At 42.5% G+C, this 9,757-nt stretch overlaps 1 long non-coding RNA gene across 1 annotated transcript; it reads right to left on the bottom strand.

Moving 5' to 3' along the window:
• Positions 1–7,113: 7,113 nt before the first annotated feature.
• Positions 7,114–9,361, bottom strand: LOC121975412. The gene is made up of 5 exons (XR_006110324.1): positions 8,740–9,361; positions 8,441–8,652; positions 7,907–8,268; positions 7,634–7,679; positions 7,114–7,541 (listed from the first exon to the last, which is right to left on the bottom strand). It is a non-coding gene; the product is annotated as an uncharacterized LOC121975412 (long non-coding RNA).
• Positions 9,362–9,757: the final 396 nt, after the last annotated feature.

The raw sequence follows: 9,757 nt of genomic DNA, 5'->3' as shown, positions 1-9,757 counted from the left end.
TTAAGCTATTTATGATATGACATATTAATTAAAATGCGCTAAATATTATATTAAATAAATGGCTATTAAAAAAACACTAACTACATAAAATAAATATATATCATTCTATTAAATAGATTTTCTAAAATATATAATTATTTTCTTTAGAAGATGTACTTAATTATATAATTATGTTATCACAATTTTTTAGACCAATTAATAGAATAATCATAAATATAAACTTTTAAGATAATTTAATTTAATATTATTTTTCATAGTTATTATTTTTATAATTTAATTTAGTAATTGATGTAGAAATAAATAAGGGTCCACATCAAGGTAAGGTAGTGTGGTATAATTTAGGACTTGGTCAACATAGACTCCATGGGGTGTGTCATTAAGCTCTGATCGACCAAGCGGATCTAACCGACTGATCGAACTAGCCAAGCTGATCTGACCTGCCGAGCAATTTGATCTACCGACTTCCCAAGTTGCCAAGCAGTCTGTCAACCTCTTGACTTCTTGAGTTGCCTAGCAGTCGACCTTCGAGTTGCCGACCTCCTGACTTCCCAACCTCTTAGCATGGGAAGGGACATATTGGTTACCAACATGAAAGGACATAATGGACATGGATATTAAAGGATATGACAGTGACATTGACAACATTTAATGAAGTGCACCCCTTGGCCTTCTCTCCATAAGGTATGAGTTGGATAATTTATCGGAGATATTAGGGAATTTTAGTTGAATTGAAATTATACAAAATCAATTTTAACTTATCTGTCGACACAACCTGAGTAGATAATCTCAGGTTGTTGACTAGGTTGGTTTTCCCAAGTTTTCGATGGTCCAAGTTAGAATGTCCGATGTTGAGTTAGGATGAGTTCTCTCAAGTAGATGACGAGCGGAATTTGAGTGCTCCCAAGTGGATGTCGAGCAGAAGCCGAATGCTCCCGAGTGGATGTCGAGCGAAATTTAAGTGTTCTCGAGTGGATGTTGAGCGGAAGTCGAGTGCTTCTGAGTGGATGTTGAATGAAAGTCGAATGCTCCCAAGTGGATGCCAAGCGAAATCCGAGTTTTTTCAAGTGGATGCCAAGTGGAAGTCGAATGTTCACAAGTGGATGCTAAGCAGAATTCAAGTGTTCCCAAGTAGATGCCGAGTGGAAATTGAATGTTCCCAAGTGGGCGTCGAGTCGAGAAGAAGAGTCCAAATCGTCGAGTTGGGAAATAAAGATGTTGAGACATGCTTTCAAACAGTTTCCTTGAAACAGATTCACGCCACCTCTGGTTGTGTTTCGAGGTTCTCTCAGGTCGTCTATTTCTCAAGATACAACGGTAGACCGTGATCGCCACCAAGCACTGGTGGATCGTGACGAACTGAGAATGTACTTGATTGCTATCACAGGTGAATCTACCGAGCAAGTGCATGGAAGAGAGAAATCTGATCCTTTTATTTGAGGGTTTGGTCGATCGATCCGTACATTCGGTCAACGGAACAAGGCACCATCTGACCCTACAAAAATATTAGTCTTACTATAAAATAGAGTTAGACAAATAGCAAACAATAAAGCAATATAAAACAATAACTTTTGATAGCCTCCGGACTGTCCGGTTCTAACTTTCAGATTTTTCAAAAATCCTAGGTTGAACCGACGTTTACTATTCCCTCAACGGAGAACATGCCCTCACTTACTCCTCTCAGGAGAGTTTACCTTTTGCCAGACTGGTCCTCCAGACCATCTGTACTTTTGCTCAGCGTCCGAGACTTCATGTCTTCATGCTGAACGTCCGCTCCACGACTGTCCAGACTTCCACCTGGTCCGCGAACGCCAGGATTTTCACCTAGAGTCCCCGACTCTAGGATTTCGCCCAAAGTGCTCTACCTGCCAAGACTTCGCCCAGTCCTCTAGACTAGGACTTCGTTGCCTAACCACAACCAGGACTTTCCACCTGCCTAAAATCTACTAGGACTTTTGCCTAAGATAACTTAGGATTTTCCTGCAAATTCAGTCACACTTGTTAGATAACAAGACAACTTAACTTTAAACCTTTTTGCCATTATTAAAACATAGGTTTGATACTCCCTGCACCAACAATCTCTCTTTTTTTTATTATGACAATCTGATTCAAAAGTTAAGTAAAAACATATAACAGAAGAATATAGCAATTAAGAAATATATACTAAGGTAATTTTACTTTTACATTTAGCTCCCCTTAATTTACACTCCCCCTTAACTTTCAATTATTCTCTCTCCCTTTACCATATATTAAAAAAAATAAATTAGTGAGGAAAGAATTCTAAGTAAACTTAAGTTTTTAGAAAAAAATATAACTTTTAATCAACTTAGTCTATTTGTTAAGCCTTTGAAACAAACAATTGAGGGATACAAACTTAGCTTTTTCCTTAAAAAAACTTTAGCCAAAAAATTTATCAAGTACTTAGAAGAAACAAACTTAGTTAAGTATTTAGCCAATTAGTTAAAAATAGTTTAAATATTTACAAAATTAATTTTGAAATTTTGAAAAAGAATACTTTAACTTTGAGAAAATATTTAACCCTTTTAAAAAATTGTAATTCCTTAACTCCTTTCACTCCCCCTTATTAATGCTAAAAAAAAAATTTAATCAAGTGTTTTAAGTTTTAGGGTCCTAGAGTCCAAGCATGAGAGTTCAAAGTAAAAATATTTTAAAAAATCTTTAAAGCAAACATCTATTTTCCTTAGAACAAATGTTTAACCTGTAGCTATTAACTGTTAACATGAGATATATAGTAGCTTTCACTTAGTTAGTCAAGTTAAGTAAGTGTTCCAGTTAGTTTGACTAAAATGGATAACTTAACTTGATCAATTTGACTTGGTATTTATTATCCGGACTTATGTTGATGCACAGGCATAAGTATTCTAAAGTCTAGGCAGTAGTACCCTATGCATCTCACACCATTCTAAGTATTTTTCATACACAACCAAGGTAATCCTAGTGTGATTATGAGATGCTTTGGTTGAAACCTATGGGTACATGTTTTCTAGGGGGAATAGACTTAAGCTATGTCCAATATTTGAAAATACTAGTAAAACTGGGAGTTTTGAACAAAACAATTTAGCCTAGAATTTTAAGACAAAGACAAATATAACTTTTTGATAATGCAACATGATAAAAAGAAGAGATTTAGAGCCTATTCTACTATACACATATTGTTGGTGCAATTTGCACTAATGGTCCAACTCAGGTTTTGATAAATGACAAGTAAGTTAAGTTAGGTTTTATTGTGATCTAACCACATGATTAAGTATGCAGGAGAAGTCTAGAGAGGTCGACGGGCTGACCGGATATCTGGCAGGAAATCCAGCTAGGTCAACGGGTTGACCGAATAGCTGGTACGAAGTCAAGATAGGTCAACGGCTGACCAGATATCTCATGAGAAGTCCAGCTAGGTCAATGGGCCGACCAGATAGCTGGCATGAAGTCCAAATAAGTCGACAAGCTGACCAGATGTCTGGCAAAGTGGTAAGAGGTAAGCCACTGGAGGAGAGTGATTAAGTGAGGATGCAACCCGGTTGAGAGGACAGTAGGCGTCGGTCCAGTTTATGTCCATTTGGGATCCCTAAACTGAGACTCTGACTAGTTCCTGATCCTGGACGAACAGGAGCTAATTACTACTCTTTATTATTTGATCCGGTGATAAGGACGGGGGACCCTCGTTCGCGGAAGGTCAACGACATGTGGCCGACTGGAAGAAGCAGGCCTACCGACCGGGCATCGCAGGCCGACCTGCCGTGAATGCCCCGAACCGAATGAAAGACAACCCGACTAGGGGGGTCGGGTTTCCGATGCTCCAAGGCAAAAAGGTTTCAAGGCCGAATGGAATGTCCATTCAGCCGGCACCAGGCAACAGAGGTAGGGCAATATCATCCGAGCATACGGCCGGGAGGTATCCCGGTCGGACCGATGACTATAACCGGCGACAGGAGTAATATGCCTGCCGAGCGGCCTACCCGCTCGGCCCTGGAACAGACAAGGGACGCAAGAGGACAAAGAAGACAGGGGATAACATCATCCTCGAGACACCTGCTGCCGACAAACAGCAGAGTTGGCGGCCGAACCGTACACAGGATCATACGGTGGAAGCTTCCACCGTCACATCCGGGATATGCTCGGACGATTGCGGAATGGCGCCAGAGGCACTTTTCTGACACAGGCTCATTAAGGTAAGTTTGGGGAAGCGTGCACGCATCGGGAAGTGTGCCCGCGTTTCCCCGGGGCCCTATATAAGGACCCCTAGACGTTGACGAAGGTATGCACACATCTCTACTATAGCCTCGTTACGCTGCTTCTCTCGTTGCCTGACTTGAGCGTCGGAGAATCGTCGCCGGGAAACCCCTCCCGGCTCGGCTTCTTTGCAGGTTCGCCGGAGAGCTACACCACCAGTCGGAGACAGCGGAGCGTGCCACGTCCCCAGCGTCCGTCGACTCAGCGCTCGGACAAGATCAAATTGGCGCCATCTGTGGGAAACGCGCCTGAATCCGAGCCAAGAATATGGAAGAAGCTGGACGTCAACTTTTGGTAACGCTCTCTCCTGAAGAACTCGAAGCACTCGTCCAAGCACGAGCAGCGAAAATTGTGGAGCAGCGGCAAAAAGCTCAGGCCGAGCGGGCAGTGCAGCAAGCAACATCGGCTTCGGGGGGGCGAGCGCCACCCGAAGACCGACAGGAGCAGCTCTCAATATGGGGGCAAAACAAGGGGCCAGCCAGCACTCAGATGGGGGCGCCGCCCGCCCCAATACCTTTTCATCGGGCTCTGTTCCAGATGCCCTCGGAGGTGGCGCAAGCCAATCAAGACAAGGGATCCTCATCGGACGAGGCACCCATCCGGGACGTCAGAAAAGGAAAGGCGCCCCGATCAGACGCATCGCCCGAGCGGACCAACCGGCAGTTCTCAGATGCCATTCTTCGCGATCCACTGCCGAGGCATTATGTGCCCCCTGCGTTCGGGGAGTACAACGGGACAACTGACCCAGACGACCATCTGGGTAAATTCGACAGTACCGCCACTCTGCATCAGTACACAGATGGTGTGAAATGCCGAGTGTTCCTCACAACGCTTTCGGGATCGACGCATCGGTGGTTTCGAAGACTCCCGGACGGCTCCATCACAAGTTTCAAGGAATTCCGAACGACGTTCCTCCATCATTTTGCTAGCAGTAGGCGCCACCAGAAGACAATCGTCAGCTTGTTTGCCATCAAGCAAGGCGCGAGGGAGCCGCTCCGAGCGTACATTCAGCGCTTCAATCAGGTGGCCATGGACATTCCAACGGTCACCTCGGAAACAATGGTGAACGCGTTCACGCAAGGGCTCGTGGACGGTGACTTCTTCCGATCGCTCATTCGGAAGCCGCCTTGGAACTACGACCACATGCTGCATAAAGCCAACGAATACATCAATGTGGAGGAAGCCCAGGCGGCGAGAAGAAAAGAAGCCCAAAGCGACCAACCAGCTCCCGCCGAGCGGAAGCAGCCCATCAGTCACCAGCCACCCAGAGGACCGCGAGCCGAAGCCGCCCGTCCTCATCAGCACACTCGGCCACACGCCGTCCAGCAAGTCGCGGCTGATCGGCCCAAGAACAAGGGGAAGGTATGGATCCTGATGTTTTGTTCACTACATCAGTCGGCCACTCACAATACCCGCGACTGTCGGAGCCTACCCCCCATCGCTCATCCCCCACCGAGGAGTTACCGCCACCGATCGCCTTCACCAGACCGACAACATCAGCAACGGAGCCCCGTGCAAAGGATAGAAAGGCGATCCCCCGAGCGGCACCATCGTCAGCAGCACGGAGCCCACCACCGAGCATCAAATGAACGACCTCGACCTTCCGCTCAGGAGGAGGAAAATAGGGCAATGCATCTCGGGGAGAGATCAACATCATCGCCGGAGGCCCGACCGGCGGAGATTCCAATAGAGCCAGAAAGGCACACGTAAGGCAACTGAGGATCCACGCGGTCGGCTGCAGCCAGGAAAGGGCGAGCGGACCCGAGATCAGCTTCGGGCCCAGGGACCTCCAAGGAGTTGAAGTCCCTCACGATGACGCCCTGATCATTCGAGCCGTAATAGCCAATCATTGACACAGGTAGCTCGGTCAACATAATATTCAAAAAGGCCTTCGACCAACTGCAAATTGACCGAGCTGAACTACTGCCAATGATGACTCCCCTCTATGGATTCACGGGGAATGAAGTCTTGTCGGTCGGCCAAGTCAGGCTAGTTATCTCGTTGGGCGAGGAGCCGCTCAGAAGGACAAGTACCACCACCTTCATCGTGGTTGATGCTCCTTCTGCATACAACGTCATCTTGGGGCGATCGGCTCTCAACGAGTTCCGGGCGGTCGTCTCCACTTTCTGCCAGAAGATCAAATTCCCGGTGGAGGATCGAGTAGGGGAGATTCGGGGAGACCAGCTGGCCGCTCGAAGATGCTACGTGGAGATGGTCCGAGCCGAGGCCAAGTCCGCTCGGAAAGTGCCGCGGGTCGAGGTACATGCTATCACTAAAAAGTCACCTTCTTTAGTTTATGAAGAAAAGGAGGAGGTGCAGATTGACTCATCCCGACCGGAGGCCACCACCTTCATAGCATCCGATCTGGAGGAGAAGCAGAAGGAGAAGTTGATCAAATGCTTGCGGCGAAACTGCCACTACAAGAAAACATGGTTTCAAAGACGAAAAAATCAGTTTCTGAAAGTCACTTTTCCGTTTCTAAAAAAAAGTTTGAGACAGAATATCCCGTATCTAAAATCCGTTATTGAAAGCCCCGTTGCTAATTTAAGAGACGGAAATATTCCGTCTTTAATTTAGAAACAGATTAAAAAGTCGTTTATAAATCTGTTTTTAAATTAACCAAATAAAATAAATTTCAAATACAAAATCTGTTTCTAAATTTTGTTTTAAATTCGTCATTAATCTGTTTTAAATAACATATAAAAAATAATTTTAATCTGTTTATAAATCTGTTTATAATTATATTTATAAATCTATATATAATTTTATTTATAAATTGATTTCTATTTTTTATTATATTATATTTCTATATTCTTATCTACTATAAGAAACACACACACATTTCAAATAAATATTTAAAATAACTAATTTCTAATCCAAAAGTATCATAAAATTAACATTGGGATAAGTAAATATTTACATCATCTAATCAAATATATAAATTTTTAAATCTCACCTTAAGTAATCTAATCTTTACATTCTATTACGACGCTCATGATCACAAGGATCATATCCTCCTAGATATAATGATTTGAATATTTCACCTCTTAAATCATTTTACAAACCTTCTCCTTTTCTTTGCTTTGCCTACCTTAGTAGATAAACTTTTCTTCCCTCTCTCTATTTTTTGTGATAAGAAGTTCAACACTTTTTTACTTTCAATAATGTCTTCATCTATCCTCTTGCTAGTAGCACGCATGTCTATGATTTTTTCCCTTTGCCCTCCCTTGTCTCGAACTCCATGAGATGAATTACTTCATACGGATTAATGAACCAACCAAGTTTGTTGAGACAATCTAGCAAAATCGAAACATGAAATGAATAAGTTTAATAAATATAAAAAACAAGCATGCAATGAAATAACCTATATAAAAAAATGACTACTTACCAACAGTACAAATTTATATTATCTCCATTGAGATTTGGACCACAACCTAGGGGAGAAATGATATAATCAAACTTAGGACAATTAACATATTAAGAATGTTAATGACAGTCTAGATATAGAATGTTATAAGAAGCAATGTTGGTATATGATGTATGATATTTATTTTTTATTACTGTAGTATGAAGTTCAGTAAATGGAGATGAACAAGTTAAATAGAAGACATAATAATAATAAAACTAGCTTAACACGCTTTAAAGCATGCCCTTTGTTGACCTTTTGTTGACTGTTGGCTGAAGAATATGAAGCATATGTTATCATAACCACATGACTATCAAGGAGCAAAATGGTAATCAAGTATCTCCCATGAGCAGCACTTTCCCATCTTCACTGAAACTTTAAATTATCAGCAATAGCAAGCAGTCCCAGATGATTTATAATTAATTTTCAAGTAATTAATTAAGTATCAAACTCATCTCTGTGGGAGTTGATAAAGCAAATGATAGAGACGAGATCAGTGTTTGTGGTGAAATATTTCAATCCCAGCATCCCTTTGAGTTGTTACATGATGAAGATGACCGTTGTACCTCCCATGAAACCAGTGATCATCGAATGTGAGAAGAACTCCACCACTCAGCCTACATATGCACGTATTCATCCATCGAGATATATATATATAATTAGTGCAAACATTATCGACTTTTTTTTGCAGCTTACGTACACTAGAAATTAAACGCACTTTAATTCTCATCAAGCGAGGAAAAACTATTAATAAATAGAAACTCTGCATGGTCAATTATAATTTATTACCTGAAGATGCCGAGCGCCGCTTGAAAGAGTCCAGTGAAGAAGGCGGCGGTGAAGAGCAAATGCGTGTCCAACTCCGGGTGGTCAACCGGCGATACTTTTGCTCCGATAGCCGATCGAAGCAAGAAACAGCTAGACGGCGGCGGTGCCCCCCATAGCCACGTTTGTGGAGCTACCAAATATCGCATAGATTAACGGTGGGATGAAACTCGAATCTGAAACAGGGACAAATAGTGATTAATTACTTAATTAATTAATCACGCATGTAATGGATTCCGAATTAATTAAGTAGATCATAGTACAGAGGCCGATGAAGGGGTGAAGGTAGGCGAGGCGAGCGTAGCTGATGCCTTTGTGGGACAGCGAGGATGGCGATGGTGAAGCCGACGAGGAGATCGCATTGGAACTTAGCAAGGTTATATTTTGGCCCCATTCCAGAATGGTTACCAAGTACATGAGCATTAGCGTAGATCTCGAGGACTGGTGACACTCTGCCTCAGCCAGACGGTACCGAAATGGATCCTTTGGCAAGAACGTCTCCCTCAGATCCTCTCTCAAAGACGTGAAGGACCCTTTCCTTCTTAGGTTCACCTCCATGCGATCAATCTCATATCTACCTACAACTAAAAATAGATCGCGTTCGGTGGAGCCTTGCGTACCTTGGAGTCGTGCGTGATTTGGGATCGGGGAAGAAGATCGTGTACGCCTTAAGTTGGAGTCGCGCCTACCTTTGAGCCGTGGAGATTTGGGACAGGAGAAGAAGATCGCGTGCGCCTTAACTTGGAGTCGTGCCTACCTTGGAGTCCTGCGCGATTTGGGATTGGAGAAGAAGATCGCGTGCGCGATTTGGGACTGGAGAAGAAGATCGCATCGCGTGGAGACGCGTCGGGTGGAATTTGGGAGAAATTGCAAAGGGTTAGGGTTTTTAATGAATTAAAATAAAGTATTTTTCTAATTACTTAATATAGTTTTTTTTCAAATTATATAAATTATAAACAGATTGTTTTTCTGTTTAAAATATTTTTAAACAGATTTATAAACGAATAAAATTTTGTATCAAATTTCCTTGTTATTCCGTATTTATTTTAGTTTATAAAAATCTATTTATAAATTTTGTTTCTAATTTATTTTAAATTTTGTTTTAAATTTTTTTCTATATTATTTTTATTAAAAAAATGAAACAGATAATAATTCCGTAGCAAATCCGTTTATAATTTACTAAAATTTAAAACGGATCTTATTTCCGTTTTAAAAATCTGTTTCTGAAACCCTGTTTTCTTGTAGTGTGCGACGTCTTCGCCTGGTCGACCCATGAGCTGC

This window comes from Zingiber officinale, chromosome 4B (assembly GCF_018446385.1).
Source record: "Zingiber officinale cultivar Zhangliang chromosome 4B, Zo_v1.1, whole genome shotgun sequence".
Lineage (NCBI taxonomy): Eukaryota > Viridiplantae > Streptophyta > Magnoliopsida > Zingiberales > Zingiberaceae > Zingiber > Zingiber officinale.
The sequence above is the reverse complement of the archived record's forward strand: the minus strand, read 5'-3'. Positions and strand labels throughout refer to the sequence as shown.